Here is a 16,628-nt window from a genome sequence, read left to right as displayed (position 1 = left end):
CTCTCAAGAGTCTTTTCCAACACCACAGTTCAAAAGCATCAATTCTTCGCCACTCAACTTTCTTTATAGTCCAAGTCTCACATCCATACATGACTACTGGAAAAACCATAGCCTTGACTAGATGGACATTTGTTGGCAAAGTAATGTCTCTGCTTTTTAATATGCTGTCTAGGTTGGTCATAGCTTTTCTTCCAAGGAGCAAGCATCTTTTAATTTCATGGCTGCAGTCACCATCTGCAGTGCTTTGCACTGCACCCCAAAATAAAGTCTGTCACTGTTTCCACTGTTTCCTCATCTATTTGCCATTAAGTGATGGGACCTGATGTCATGATCTTAGTTTTCTGAATGTTGAGTTTTAAGCCAGCTTTTTCACTCTCTTCTTTCACTTTCATCGAAAGGGTCCTTACTTCTTCGTTTTCTGCCATAAGGGTGGTGTCATCTGTGTATGTGAGGTTATTGATATTTCTGGCAAGCTTGATTCCAGCTTGTGCTTCATTCAGCCCAACATTTCACATGAAGTACTCTGCATATAAGTTAAATAAGCAGGGTGACAATATGCAGCCTTGACGTACTCCTTTCCCGATTCTGAACCAGTCTGTTGTTCCTTTTCCAGTTCTAACTGTTGCTTCTTGACCTGCATACAAATTTCTCAGGAGGCAGGTAAGGTGGTCTGGTATTCCCATCTCTTTCAGAATTTTCTGAAGTAGTAGAAGTAGATGTTTTTCTGGAACTCTCTTGCTTTTTCCATGATCCAACAGATGTTGGCAATTTGATCTCTAGTTCCTCTGCTTTTTCTAAATCCAGCTTGAACATCTGAAAGTTCATGGTTCATGTACTGTTGAAGCCTGGCTTGGAGAATTTTGGGCATTACTTTGCTAGTGTGTGAGATGAATGCAATTGTGCAGTAGTTTGAGCATTCTTTGGCATTGCTTTTCTTTGGGATTGGAATGAAAACTGACCTTTTCCAGTCCTGTGGCCACTGGTGAGTTTCCCAGATTTGCTGGCATATTGAGTGCAGCACTTTCACAGTGTCATCTTTCAGGATTTGAAATAGCTCAGTTGGTATTCCATCACCTCCACTAGCTTTGTTCATAGTGATGCTTCCTAAGGCCTACTTGATTTTGCATTCCAGGATGTCTAGCTCTAGGTGGGTGATCACACCATCGTGGTTATCTAGGTCATGAAGATATTTTTTTGTATAAGTTCTTTTGTGTATTCGTGCCACCTCTTTTTAATACCTTCTGCTTCTGTTAGGTCTGTACCATTTCTGTCCTTTATTGTGCCCATCTTCACATGAAATGTTCCTTTAGTATCTCGAATTTTCTTGAAGAGATCACTAGTCTTTCCCATTCTATTGTTTTCTTCTATTTCTTCTTCAAAATATATGTCAAGTTCAACGTCTCCATGAAAGCTTTCAGTTCTGAAGGAAATCATGAAAAAAGTGCTAACCTGGCACTTTTACATGAGGAAAATACTGTGAAATAATATTACCAATTTCTTAAAAATGTGTCCTTCATCTGATATTAGTCACAGTTTCTGTGGTCACTTTCAGAATAGTGATTTAATCCAACTACAATGCAGTTTAATAAAAACATTTAGGAAAAAAATTTTTGATTTAGGAATAGTTATGGAAGTTCCTAATAAATAGAAATGTATTATTTTTAAAATCAGTAATCACAGCAAATAATTATTCTTTGCATGCAGATTTAATTTTCTGGGAATGGAAAATTGTCATGAAGATTTGTAACCAATGAAAAGTAATCAAGATCTTAAAAAAAATCAAACAAACAAATTTTATGGCTTCATCTTCCTTTCCTAAAAAATACTTAATTATATTACTGGGCCTTAGTTGCAGCACGCAGGATCTTTAGTTGTGGTGCGGGGGACCTAGTTTCCGGAGCAGGGTTCGAACCTGGGTCCCCAGCACTGGAAGAGAGGAGTCTTAGCCACTGGACCACCAGGGAAGTCCTAGTCTTCATCTTCTTGAATTAGCTTCAGTGAGTAAGAATATAGTCTTCTGATTTTTCCTTGAATATAGAAAATATGCTTCATGAATCTATTTTCATTCAGTCTATTGAAGAACATCCAGCCAGAGCAACTTGAGCATTAGCCTTGAGGTTCCTCATCTCATTCTAGCCCCTGACTCCTGTGTGTGTGGGGCAGGGGTATGCTGTGATTGCCCTGTTCAGTCTCTTAGCTCCTGGCCCATCCCATTCTAGGCTTTTGTGTGGGTCAAAACCAGTTTGTGGAAGACTGAATTCCATGTCGAATTGTGCCAGTGGAAATCTTCCTTTCTAGACTGTGGGAAAGAGAAGGCTTGAAGTGGAGGGTTCTGCACATGGATGGACATTTGGAATGGACATTTAGATACACTATGATCCTTCATATATTTAGTCTGTGTATCTTTACGGCACATCCTCAGGGTGCCAGGTTATGATACTGAACAAATCTGACAAAGACCCTGACCTTGTGGAGTGAAGATTCTCAAGGGGAGCCAGATCATGGATGGGTAAACAAAGATGGTGAGGTTTTGTTTCTTTTTTTTTTTGCCACACCACGCAGTATGTGGAATCCTAGTTCCCTGACCAGAGATCAAACCCATGCCCCCGGCACTGGAAGTGTGGAGTCTCAATCACTAGACTTCCAGGGAATTTCCAAAGATGATACATTTTAACACTGCAAGCAATAACTGAATACATTCTCCCTATTAAAAGAGGAACACAGGAGACAAGATTACAGCGTCTTTCAACATCTCATCTGTGGATCCCATCAGGTGACTTTCTCACTATTTACTTACTCCTTTTCCTGGTGAGGATCTTGGACTGTGGCTACATCTTCTCTCCTCTCCCCTGGGTGCTGGAGAGGAGGTGGAGGGGTTGAACTTTGGGCGATCACTTAAGGCACCTCTGGGTACCATTCACCTGATTTCCACAGTCCCATGGGTGGGCGGGGATGGTTGAGGGAATCATGCCATGGAGGCCTGAACAAGAAGTCCCTTGGCCTGGTAAACTCAGCAAACTTGGCTGAGTCCCCATTTGAAATCACACCTTCACCCGTTTTCTGGACCAGCCCGGGAGGACCTGCTTTGCAGTCGTCGCTGGGAATGGAAATGTGCCAGCTTCTCAGGCCAGAAGGTCTTCTTTCTTCTTCTTTGAGTCTTATTTCATGACGCCTTTGGTTAGGACTTGGGAAAAATCAGTTTTCCTGTTAGACAGCTTGTTTTCATCTTCTCTGGGCTCCAAGGACTGCGTTAATTTTTTTTAAAATTGGAATTAAAGCTCTTAATGAGACGCATGGGCCATCTTCTTTTATTTCTTTATGGCCACTTCACACAGCATGTGGGATCTTAGTTCCCCAGCCAGGGATCGAACCTGCACCCCCTTGCATTGGAAGCACAGACTCTTAACCACTGGACCTGCAGGGAAGTTCCCAAGGACTGCTATTCTAATGCAGCAACACATCCTCTTGGTTCTTCCAAAATAGCTCTATGCATATATAGACATTTCAGTTCAGTTCAGTCACTCAGCTGTGTCCGACTCTTTGTGACCCCGTGGACTGCAGCACGGCAGACCTCCCTGTCCATCATCAACTCCCAGAGTTTACTCAAACTCATGTCCTTTGAGTCGGTGATTCCATTCAACCATCTCATCCTCTGTTGTCCCCTTCTCCTCCTGCCCTCAATCTTTCCCAGCATCAGGGTCTTTTCAAAGGAGTCAGTTCTTTGCATCAGGTGGCCAAAGTACTGGAGTTTCAGCTTCAGCATCAGTCTTTCCAATGAATATTCAGGACTGATTTCCTTCAGGATGGACTGGTTTGATCTCCTTGCTGTCCAAGGGATTCTCAAGAGTTTTTTCCAACACCACAGTTCAAAAGCATCAATTCTTTGGTGCTCAGCTTCCTTTATAGTTCAACTGTCACATCCATACATGACTGCTGGAAAAACCATAGATGTGACTAGACGGAACTTTGTTGGCAAAGTAATGTCTCTGCTTTTTAATATGCTGTCTAGGTTAGTCATAACTTTTCTTCCAAGGAGTAAGCGTCTTTTAATTTCATGGCTGCAGTCACCATCTGCAGTGATTTTGGAGCCCCCCAAAATAAAGTCTGTCACTGTTTCCACTGTTTGTCCATCTATTTCCCATGGAGTGATGGGACTGGATGCCATGATCTTAGTTTTCTGAATGTTGAGCTTTAAGCCAACTTTTTCACTCTCTTCTTTCACTTTCATCAAGAGGCTATTTAGCTCTTCTTCTCTTTCTGCCATAAGGGTGGTATCATCTTCATATCTGAGGTTATTGATATTTCTCCTGGTGATCTTGATTCCAGCTTGTGCTTCATCCAGCGCAGCATTTCTCATGATGTACTCTGCATCAGTTCAGTTCAGTCGCTCAGTTGTGTCCAACTCTTTGCAACCCCATGAATCGCAGCACGCCAGGCCTCCCTGTCCATCACCAACTCCCAGAGTTCACTCAGACTCACGTCCATCGAGTCAGTGATGCCATCTAGGCATCTCATCCTCTGTCGTCCCCTTCTCCTCCTGCCCCCAATCCCTCCCAGCATCAGAGTCTTTTCCAATGAGTCAACTCTTTGCATGAGGTGGCCAAAGTACTGGAGTTTCAGCTTTAGCATCATTCCTTCCAAAATACACCCAGGGCTGATCTCCTTTAGAATGGACTGGTAGAAGTTAAATAAACAGGGTGACGATATACAGCTTTGCTGTAATCCTTTCCCTATTTGGAACCAGTCTGTTGTTCTTTGTCCAGTTCTAATTGTTGCTTCCTGACCAGGATACAGATTTCTCAACTGGCAGGTTAGGTGGTCTGGTATTCCCATCTCTTTAAGAATATAGACATGTAGAGATGTATAGACATTTAGAGATGTACTCTACAGATGCCGATATTTATATAGAAGTATATAGACCTATGGGACTTCCCTGGTGGCTCAGATGGTAAAGAATCTGCCTGCAATGCAGGAGACTTGGGTTTAATCCCTGGGTCGGGAAGATCCCCTGGAGAAGGGAAAGGCATCCCACTCCATATATATATATATATATATATATATATATATATATATATACACATATATACATATATACACACACACATATGGGCTTCCCAAGTGGCACTAGCGGTAATGGCACCATCTGCCAATGTAGAACACATAAGAGATCCAGGTTGTGGGTTCAGTCCCTGGGTCAGGAAAATCCCCTGGAGGAGGATATGACAACCCCCTCCAGTATTCTTGCCTTGAGAATCCCATGGACAGAGTAACCTGGTAGGCTACAGTCCATGGGGTCACACAGAGTTGGACACTACTGAAGTGAGTTATCAGGCACGCAGCACATACACACATATATATGAACAGAGATAAGTAAATGACGAGATAGTCATCCAGTGGAATCCATGGAGGAGATGTCAAAAGATGCTGTAATCTTGTCTGCTGTGTTCCTATCCATGATATGTACATACAGTCTCCCCTCTTTTCAGCAGCTCCATGTTCCCACCAATATCTGCCTAACAGGTTTCTCTGCTTGCACCCCATCCTGCCTTCCCAAACCCAACCCTATTCACTCTGTGACCACAGAACAGCTAGAATAATCCTTTGGAAATGTAGATCCCTATCCTACTCAGCACTTTCCAAGTGGCTTCTGATTGCACTTTGAGTAAAATCTGAAGTCCTTACCCTAGAGCCTCCCAAAGCCCTATATGGTCACTACCCTTTGAGTGTGCCAAGCATGCCTCAGGGCCTTTGCACTTGTTATGCCCTCTGTCTGGGAGGTTCTTCACGAACATCATCAGGTGAAGAATCTTCAGTTCTCGTCCTCTTTGTCCTTGTGGAATCCTGAGACACAGGAGCTGCGACAGAGGGGGTCCTGACTTGGGGATCTGACTTTCCTTAGTTATTGCTGATGGCTTCATATGGTCTAGACTAGGGGGTCCCCAGCTTCTGGTGATCTGAGGTAGAACTTATGTAATAATAGAAATAAAGTACATAATATATGCAATGCACTTGAATCATCCTGTAGCCACTCCCCCAACATTTCACCATCCATGGAAAAATGGTCTTCCATGAAATCGGTCTCTGGTGCCAAAAAGGTTGGGGTCCCCTGGTCTAGACTATTGCATATGGGTGATGGAACTACCGAAATGAACAGAAACTTTTCAGAGTGAAAAGTGAAAGTGATAAGAGAAACATGAAATTCATGTTTCAAAAACATATGCGCTTTCCTCTGATAATCTTGGCTCCTATGTCAAGTGTGGATGCCACTTCTCTTCCAGATCATTGGAGTTTTTTTTGCAAATACTCATGCCTTTCACATGAAACTGCTTTCAACATATTCCAGAGGACTCAACATAACTTATTCTATCGGTTAAAGGTCAAGCATTTAATAGTGAGAGCTTTGAAACATGGAAAATCTACTTGAACACATTCCACAGTGGGAAAAATAAAAATGAACATAGGTGAACTTAAGGGGAAACATAGGGGAAATTCCAAAGCAGTGATGGAAGGTCAGCCCTCTGATAATAAGACAAGTGCATTTCGTCTGGCAAATGTCTATATTCTTTCACTTTTTTTTTTGTTTGTTTTTGGAAGCAGCTAAAATAGCCTGGAGAAGCACAGGTCAGGAGTGTGGTGTATAAATAGTATCCATCTGAATCCTTAAATCAAACATAAGCAACTGATGGGACTTCCCTGGTGGTCCAGTGTGGTTAAGAACCCACCTGCCAATGCAGAGGACACGGGTTGGATTCCTGGCCCAGAAAACTAAGATGCTACATGCCACTGGGCAGCTATACCCACGTGCCACAACTACTGAGCCTGAGACCTAGAGTCTGTGTTCTGCAACAAGAGAAGCCACCACAATGAGATGTCCTCGCACCACTACTAGAGAGTAGGCCCTGTTTACCCGAACTAGAGAAAGCCCGCACATAGCAACCGTGAGCCAGTGCAGCCAAAAAAGAAAAAAGAAAGCATCTGGTAAGATGGGAAAGATGGGAATTTCAGAGACCTAAGAGGGGTTACTCACAGCAAGTTAAAGATTTTTGGTAAAGGAAAGTCCTTCCAGCTCTGTTCCCATTTTATTTATTTTTTAACTTAAGTTTTATTTTACTTTGAAGTATAGCTGATTTACGATGTTGTGATTCAGCTAGTGGTTCAGTTATACATAGACACATATTCCTTCTTTTTCAGATTCTTTTCCCATATAGGTTGTTATCAAATATTGAGCAGAGTTCCCTGGGCTCTACATTAGGTCCTTGTTGATTTTCTATTTTCTATACAATAGTGTATATACGGTAATCCCAAATGCCTAATTTATCCCTCTCCTCGATGTTCTCATTTTAGATGGGAGGAACTTTCTTGAATCTCTTCATTTCCTCCACTCCCTTCTAAGCTTGTTAGAAGCTTCCCTGGCAGTTCAGTGGTTAAGACCCTGTGCTTCCAATGCAGGGGAGCAGGGTCGATCCCTGGTAGGTGAACTAATCCCACATACCACAAGGTGTGGACAAAAAATAAAAATATAAATAAATAAATTTTTAAAATTCAAAAAAGAAGAGTATGAGGCAGCAAGGAGGGGCCTGAAAAGGCACGACCAAGGTGTGTCTGGAGACAGTCAAAGGGTGAGGACAAATAGCCAGTTATTTTGACTGTAGCTTACTTCTTCCTTGGCTTCCCCTACAGGTCCTAGGCCTCTGTGGGGTAGGGGTGGGGGTGGCTCTGAGCTGAAAGAAATAAGAATGAATTAAGTAACTGTCAGGTTTATCAATCCAGCCCCCACTCTGGGTTCCTGACAAATGGTCAACCTATGTGTTCAGTTCAGTTTAGTTGCTCAGTCGTGTCCAGCTGTTTGCAACCCCATGAACTGCAGCACACCAGGCCTCCCTGTCCATCACCAACTCCCGGAGTTCATCCAAACCCATGTCCATCGAGTCGGTGATGCCATCCAGCCATCTCATCCTCTGTTGTCCCCTTTTCCTCCTGCCCTCAATCCCTCCCAGCATCAGAGTCTTTTCCAATGAGTCAACTCTTTGCATGAGGTGGCCAAAGTACTGGAGTTTCAGCTTTAGCATCAGTCCTTCCAAAGAAATCCCAGGGTTGATCTCCTTCAGAATGGACTGGCTGGATCTCCTTGCAGTCCAAGGGACTCTCAAGAGTCTTCTCCAACACCACAGTTCAAAAGCATCAATTCTTCGGCGCTCAGCTTTCTTCACAGTCCAACTCTCACATTCATACATGACTACTGGAAAAACCATAGCCTTGACTAGATGGACCTTTGTTGGCAAAGTAATGTCTCTGCTTTTTAATATGCTATCTAGGTTGGCCATAACTTTTCTTCCAAGGAATAAGTGTCTTTTAATTTCATGGCTGTAGTCACCATCTGCAGTGATTCTGGAGCCCAAAAAAATAAAGTCTGTCACTGTTTCCACTGTTTCCCCATCTATTTCCCATGAAGTGATGGGACTGAATGCCATGATCTTCGTTTTCTGAATGTTGAGCTTAAAGCCAACTTTTTCACTCTCCTCTTTCACTTTCATCAAGAGGCTTTTGAGTTCGTCTTCACTTTCTGCCATAAGGGTGATGTCATCTGCATATCTGAGGTTATTGACATTTCTCCTGGCAATCTTGATTCCAGCTTGTGCTTCATCCAGCCCAGCATTTCTCATGATGTATTCTGCATGTAAGTTAAATAAGCAGGGTGACAGTATACAGATTTGACATACTCCTTTTCCTATTTGGAACCAGTCTGTTGTTCCATGTCTAGTTCTAACTGTTGCTTTCTGGCCTGCATAAAGGTTTCTCAAGAGGAAGGTCAGGTGGTCTGGTATTCCCATCTCTTTCAGAATTTTCCACAGTTTGTTGTGATCCACACAGTCAAAGGCTTTGGCATAGTCAATAAAGCAGAAATAGATGTTTTTCTGGAACTCTCTTGCTTTTTCCATGATCCAGCAGAAGAACTGTACAAAAAGGATCTTCATGACCCAGATCACATCTTGGAATGTGAAGTCAAGTGGGCCTTAGAAAGCATCACTATGAACAAAGTTAGTGGAGGTGATGGAATTCCAGTTGAGCTATTTCAAATCCTGAAAGATGATGCCCTGAAAGTGCGACACTAAATATGCCAGCAAATTTGGGAAACTCAGCAGTGGCCACAGGACTGGAAAAGGTCAGTTTTCATTCCAATCCCAAAGAAAGGCAATGCCAAAGAATGCTCAAACTACTGCACAATTGCACTCATCTCACACACTAGTAAAGTAATGCTCAAAATTCTCCAAGCCAGGCTTCAGCAATATGTGAACCGTTAACTTCCTGAGGTTCAAGCTGGTTTTAGAAAAGGCAGAGGAACCAGAGATCAAATTGCCAACATCCGCTGGATCATGGAAAAAGCAAGAGAGTTCCAGAAAAACATCTATTTCTGCTTTATTGACTGTGCCAAAGCCTTTGACTGTGTGGATCACAACAAACTGTGGAAAATTCTGAAAGAGATGGGAATACCAGACCACCTGACCTGCCTCTTGAGAAATCTGTATGCAGGTCAGGAAGCAACAGTTAGAAGTGGACATGGAACAACAGACTGGTTCCAAATAGGAAAAGGAGTGCGTCAAGGCTGTGTATTGTCACCCTGCTTATTTAACTTCTATGCAGAGTACATCATGAGAAACGCTGGACTGGAAGAAACACAAGCTGGCATCAAGATTGCAGGGAGAAATATCAATAACCTCAGATATGCAGATGACACCACCCTTATGGCAGAAAGTGAAGACGAACTCAAAAGCTTCTTGATGAAAGTGAAAGAGGAGGCGGAGCCCTGGGCGGAACGGTGCAGCAGTCCTGGCAGCGGAGGAGAAGGATCCTTTGAGCTATTTCGCGGCTTACGGGAGCAGCAGCTCAGGCTCCTCGGACGAGGAGGATAACAGCGAGCCGGAGGAGACAAGTCGTAAGGCCCAAGATCCTGCGAAGTCGGCCGGCGGCAATGGGAACAAGGCGGAGAAGCGGCTGCCTGGACCAGACGAGCTGTTCCGGAGCGTGAGTCGCCCGGCCTTTCTTTACAATCCGCTCAACAAACAGATAGACTGGGAGAGGCACGTCGTCAAAGCTCCAGAGGAGCCTCCAAAGGAATTCAAAATATGGAAGTCAAACTATGTACCACCTCCGGAGACGTACTCTACAGAGAAGAAACCTCCCCCTCCAGAGCTGGATATGGCAATAAAATGGTCTAATATATATGAGGACAATGGTGATGATGCCCCACAGAATGCTAAGAAAGCTAGGCTTCTACCAGAAGGGGAGGAGACAGTGGAATCAGGTGATGAAAAAGATGAGCATACTTCTAAAAAAGCGCAAAGTAGAACTGGGAGAACCAACAAAGAAGAAAAAATAGACAAGAATGACAAGAATCTTTGGACTGCAAAACTTGTGGGTCTTTTTGGCAAATTAAGTTGATACTGTAAATTATTATGAAACAACATCTCCATGAAAATATGTTAATTAACTGAGTATTCCTGCTGGAACGTTCCACTGTAGAATTCATTTTTTATTTAAAAATATGTATTTAAAACTGAAATGGTGACTTGTGATTGTGTAATTGACAATGCTTGGAAGCATTCTTGCTACCGCAGAATTGGTGACATGCTTTGAGTTTCATCCCAAGTTGACGTGCCAATGTTCTGTGAACCTTTTATAAAGGAGTATATTTTTAAAGTAAATACATTGTAATGTACTGTGAACTTGTAGGGTGCTTTTCAACAGTGTTTGTACAGTGTAAATAGATCATGAAAATAAATTTATCGATATTACTGCAAAAAAAAAAAAGAAAAAAAAAAGAAAGTAAAAGAGGAGAGTGAAAAAGTTGGCTTAAAGCTCAACATTCAGAAAATGAAGATCATGGCATCCAGTCCCATCACTCCATGGGAAATAGATGGACAAACAGTGGAAACAGTGTCAGACTTTATTTTTGGGGGCTCCAAAATCACTGCAGATGGTGATTGCAGCCATGAAATTAAAAGACGCTTACTCCTTGGAAGAAAAGTTATGACCAACGTAGATAGCATGTTCAAAAGCAGAGACATTACTTTGCTGGCTAAGTTCCGTCTAGTCAAGGCTATGGTTTTTCCAGTAGTCATGTATGGATGTGAGAGTTGGACTGTGAAGAAGGCTGAGCACCGAAGAATTGATGCTTTTGAACTGTGGTGTTGGAGAAGACTCTTGAGAGTCCCTTGGACTGCAAGGAGAGCCAACCAGTCCATTCTGAAGGAGATCAACCCTGGGATTTCTGCCGGGGTCCAGCCCTGGTGGATCCAGGGAATTCGAAGGTGGGGATGGCGTCGGCGTCTTTGGAAAAATACATATTTAATTACGGATATATAGAGAGATTAGTCTTTGGAAAAATACATATTTAATTACAGATATAGAGAGAGATTAGAAATGGAATGTGTAGTAGGAAGATTAGTGGAGAAAAATAGGCTGAATAACTTGATTACATGGAATAGCATCCATGCTCCAGATGGGAATTCAGCCAGAAAAACGAGGAGCAAGAAAGAACGACATGGGGGGTATCAGTCTTTCCAGAAACTGATCCGATTTCTTTATTTTTGGGTTTGCTTATATACCTTTTGTTATACATAGGGATGAATACAGAGTCACGTGGGGGTCAGCAATCCTGACCTTTATCAAAGTCAGGTGCTTCACATAAAAATATCTTAGGGATTTTATGATCCTTTCTTTCTGATAACCAAAAAACTTATTTTTTCCAAGGGTGTTTTTTCTTAAACCAGGCACCACCCTCCAAATAAAGTTACATTCCTATAGGGTGAGGGTGTAGTGAGTTACAATCAAGAAAGGAATTTATTTAACCCAAGGTTAACATGATTAATCTTAAAGGTTAATACTTATTTCTTCTATATACTTAAAGGTTAATGCTTATTTCTCCTATATGCTAGTTATATTCATTATAAGGGCAGGAAATATGGAGATTTAGCAGCAAACATCAGCCCAACAAATGAAAATCCTTTCACCAGTGCTCCCCTTAAGATCTATTTAGTCTTAAGATAGTGATAAAGTTACATTTTTACATAACAAGGACACAGTGATTTATAACAAAGTACAGTGATCTATTACAAAAGAGAAAATCCATTAACTCAAAAAGTCTAGTATTGCTAACATCAAAACTACTATATTTCCTTTTCTATATTCCAAATACATTGATTAATTTACTCCCAGGTGCCTAAGGATATGGAGGCCTGGCGGCAATCATTGACTCAACAAGAAGAGAAAGCCCTATGCTAATTAAGACTCTCAAAATACTCCAAAGCTCTCTGTGCTGTTTATGGTTAAGAGGTAGTAAACAATCATGTGGCAGGAGTATGGATAATCCTGTCACACAAGCTAGTCTGTCAGCAGAGAGGTTTGACCTGAGACACCTTTGTCCCACCCAGAGCAGGGAATTAGCAGCAATTATTGACACAACAAATGAAAAACCCTTCACCAACATAATTCCTAACCAACCCACTATACTAATAATTTCTAACTTCCCCAAAGAATTTCCCTTTAGTAAGTCTAAAACATCTCGTGCCTCTCAGGTTGGGAGGCTATAAACAATCACGTGGCCAGACGAACCCATACAGGTGGGCTAGATAACCTTCAGAGGAGTCCGTAAGCTGAAACACTCTTGTCACGCCCAGGAATTTTTATTGCCTTGGAGCTACACGTTTACTCCTTCTCCGAGAGAAACGGTTATGGGGGAGAGCCCCCCGTAAAGTCAGAGGTGTAGGTGAGAGCATAAAACAGACTCTGGTTTTGGGGTAGATGCTCGGGAACAGGGGGTTTCCTGAGGCTTGATCACGCCTTTGCATATGCCAAGCCTCGTTCCTCATGACCTTTGCCGTGGGCGGAGTTCCTCAGCCTGGCCCCCGGCAGATTTCTTTGGAAGGACTGATGCTAAAGCTGAAACTCCAGTACTTTGGCCACCTCATGCGAAGAGTTGACTCATTGCAACAGACTCTGATGCTGGGAGGGATTGAGGGCAGGAGAAGAAGGGGACAACCGAGGATGAGATGGCTGGATGGCATCACTGACTAGATTGACGTGAGTCTGAGTGAACTCCGGGAGTTAGTGATGGACAGGGAGGCCTGGCGTGCTGCTATTCATAGGGTCAGAGTCGGACACAACTGAGTGACTGAACTGAACTGAACTGAGCGGATGTTGGCAATTTGATCTCTGGTTCCTCTGTGTTTTCTAAAACCAGCTTGAACATCTGGAAGTTCACGGTGCACATATTGCTGAAGCCTGGCTTGGAGAATTTTGAGCATTACTTTACTAGTGTGTGAGATGAGTGCAATTGTGCAGTAGATTGCGCATTCTTTGGCATTGCCTTTCTTTGGGATTGGAATGAAAACTGACCTTTTCCAGTCCTGTGGCCACTGCTGAGTTTCCCAAATTTGCTGGCATATTTAGTGTCGCACTTTCAGAGCATCATCTTTCAGGATTTGAAATAGCTCAACTGGAATTCCATCACCTCCACTAGCTTTGTTCGTAGTGATGCTTTCTAAGGCCCACTTGACTTCACATTCCAGGATGTCTGGCTCTAGGTGAGCGATCACACCATCGTGATTATCTTGGTCATGAAGGTCTTTTTTGTACAGTTCTTCTGTGTATTCTTGCCACCTCCTCTTAATGTCTTCTGCCTCTGTTAGGTCTGTACCATTTCTGTCCTTTACTGAGCCCATGTTTGCATGAAACATTCCCTTGGTATCTCTAATTTTCTTGAAGAGATCTCTAGTCTTTCCCAGTCTGTTGTTTTCCTCTATTTCTTTGCATTGATTGCTGAAGAAGGCTTTCTTATCTCTCCTTGCTATTCTTTGGAACTCTACATTCAGATGCCTCTATCTTTCCTTTTCTCCTTTGCTTTTCACTTCAACCTATGTGTAAAGCTCTGGAATTCCACTTCCCAAGAGGGCTGTGTGCATGCTAGATAGCTTCAGTCTTGTCTGACTCACTGTGATCCTATGGACTGTAGCCCACCAGGCTCCTCTGTCCATGGGATTCTCCAGGCAAGAATACTGTAGTGGGTAGCCATCTCCTACTCTATGCGATCTTCCCAACCCAGGGATTGAACCTGCATCTCCTATGTCTCCTTCATTGGCAGGCAGGTTCTTTACCACTAGCGCCATCTGGGAAATCTCCATAAGGGCTGCTGCTGTTGCTGTTAAGTCGTGTCAGTCGTGTTGGACTCTGTGTGACCCCATAGACGGCAGCCCACCAGGCTCCTCCATCCCTGGGATTCTCCAGGCAAGAATACTGGAGTGGGTTGCCATTTCCTTTTCCAGTACATGAAAGTGAAAAGTGAAAGGGAAGTCGCCTAGTCATGTCCGACTCTTCGTGACCCCATGGACTGCAGCCCACCAGGCTCCTGTGTCCATGGAATTCTCCAGGCAAGAGTACGGGAGTGGGTTGCCATTGCCTTCTCCACCCATAAGGGCTAGGTCTATGCTTTACACAGTGACCCCCAACCCCCACCCTTGCTAGCCAACACCAGTTACTTGCTGGACATTTCTGAATGAATGAATGAACATTTCTTAAGCTCCTACTATGGCTCAGGCTCTGGGGACCCTGTGGAGACCAGTTAGACAGGGAGTTTGGTCCCGTGGGATCTGCAGTCCAGTGTTAAAGCAATAAACATATAAACAAGAGTCCCTCCAAGATGAGCCTTCTGCGTTAAGATGGACTCCCCCCCTTCTCTGGGCTTCCCTGGTGGCTCAGACAGTAAAGAATCCACCTGAAATATGGGAGACCTGGGTTCGATCCCTGGGTTGGGAAGATCCCCTGGAAAGGGGAATGGCAACCCACTCTAGTATTCTCTCCTGGGAAATCCCACGGACAGAGGTGGCTGATGGGCTACAGTCTATAGGGTCACAACGAGTTGGACATGACTCAGGTGACTTAGCACGGATGCAGCCGCTTTCACAAAGGAGGTGACTTGTGGACAGAGCTAGAATAGGCCCCAGAACTTGGAGGTCAGGGGAAGGGGAAATTCTGGAAGTTGTGTTAACATAGTAAGCACTCTGTTCTAAGCTAGCACCTATGTTTATTTGTCATGACTGGGAGATGGGAGCTATTTAAGATTAAGTGGTGGAGGGAGGGGGTTGCTTCCTAAAATGCCAGCACTGCAAAAAACTGTTACTTGGGAGAAGCTGACTGGGTTGCGATCAGAATAAATAATGAGGAATATGGGAAGGTCCCCAGAACAGTGCCAAGGTGCAGTAAGAGTACAGCAAGTGAAACTTCAAAATAACTCCCATCGCAGGTTTCCCTGGTAGTCCAGGGGACATGAGTTCCAAAGCAGGTGGTGGTGGGAGGGCAGGATCCCATTGCTGGGCAACGAGGCCTGTGCACCACGACTACTGAAGCCCACATGCCCTGGAGCCTGTGCTCCACAAGAGAAACCACTGAAATGAGAAGATTGCTTGCTAGAGAGAGCCCACGGGCAGCAACGAAGGCTCAGGGCAGTCAAAAAAAAAAAAAAAAAAAAAAGATCCTATGGCAGTTTCCTCTCCATCTCCATAGCAATCATCATCTCTTGAAACATCACTTTAATCAGTCCTCCTGCTTATACCCTTGCTTCCTGAAGACTGTTCTCAATGCTGCAGCCAGAGTGGTCCCTATGACAGTTATAGTCAGAGTATGTCCTTCAGCTCACAACCTTGCAGTGGTCTTGTGATACCCAAGGTAAAAGCCAAAATCTTCATTGGTCTCCAGGAACCCACCTGAGCTTCCCCCTCTTCCTTCATTGACCTTGTCTTCTACTCTAGGTCTCAAATGAAAAGACACTGGCCTCTCAGCTAGCTCACTAACCACATCCAACACCCTGCTGCCTCAGGAAACTTTCCTCCAGGTTACTAAGTAGCTCACTCCTACCTCAAGTTATTGATATAATTACCTTTTTAATGGGACCTTCCCTGACAACCTTTTTCAAAGAGAAACACTCCTCCCATGTTTTCTACCCTTCCCTGATTTTTCATAGCACTTATTACCTTTTATTACGTGAATATTACTCTTTTTTATGTATGATACTCATTGGTGTAGTTTTTGATTGTACGTATTATACTATGTATGACATTTATATAATGTATTTGTTGATTGACCCTGCTCCTCCCCACACCTGTCCCCCACCCCTTATCTCTTGTTGACTGAGGGCAGGAATTACGCTTCGCTCGGTGATGTATCTGCAAAGCCTGCACAGTGCTCGGTACCCAGCAGGTGCTCGGTAAATACGGGTAGGACCAAAAAAAAAAAGGAAAAAAAAAAAAACCAATCGAGAACGAAAGAACAGATGAACGAGCCTGCGGTCTCTACCTCGCCTTCCGGCCCTGGTTTAACCCCTTCGCGCTCCAGGTGAAGCTGGGGAGCCGAGCACAACGCGCCTGCGCAGCACCACCGGGTGGGCGTGCGCAGGTTGTAGTCCCGGAGCAGCGGCAGCACTCCTTTTCGAGGCGCGGCGCCCGCGGAGGGTTACATTCGGGAGAGGCGGGGCCTTCGGCGGCCGGGAGCTTTGTGGGGCGGGGCTCGCTGGGAGTCCGGGAGGGGCGGCTGGTCCGCGTGCAGTTGCTCCACGTCCGCCTTGCCGTTCACCCGGG

At 43.9% G+C, this 16,628-nt stretch overlaps 1 pseudogene; it reads left to right on the top strand.

Annotated features, from left to right (window-relative positions):
• Nucleotides 1–6,502: 6,502 nt before the first annotated feature.
• Nucleotides 6,503–10,378, top strand: LOC138093552 (UPF0690 protein C1orf52 homolog pseudogene; annotated as a pseudogene).
• Nucleotides 10,379–16,628: the final 6,250 nt, after the last annotated feature.

Source organism: Capricornis sumatraensis, chromosome 17 (genome assembly GCF_032405125.1).
Source record: "Capricornis sumatraensis isolate serow.1 chromosome 17, serow.2, whole genome shotgun sequence".
NCBI lineage: Eukaryota > Metazoa > Chordata > Mammalia > Artiodactyla > Bovidae > Capricornis > Capricornis sumatraensis.
The sequence above is the reverse complement of the archived record's forward strand: the minus strand, read 5'-3'. Positions and strand labels throughout refer to the sequence as shown.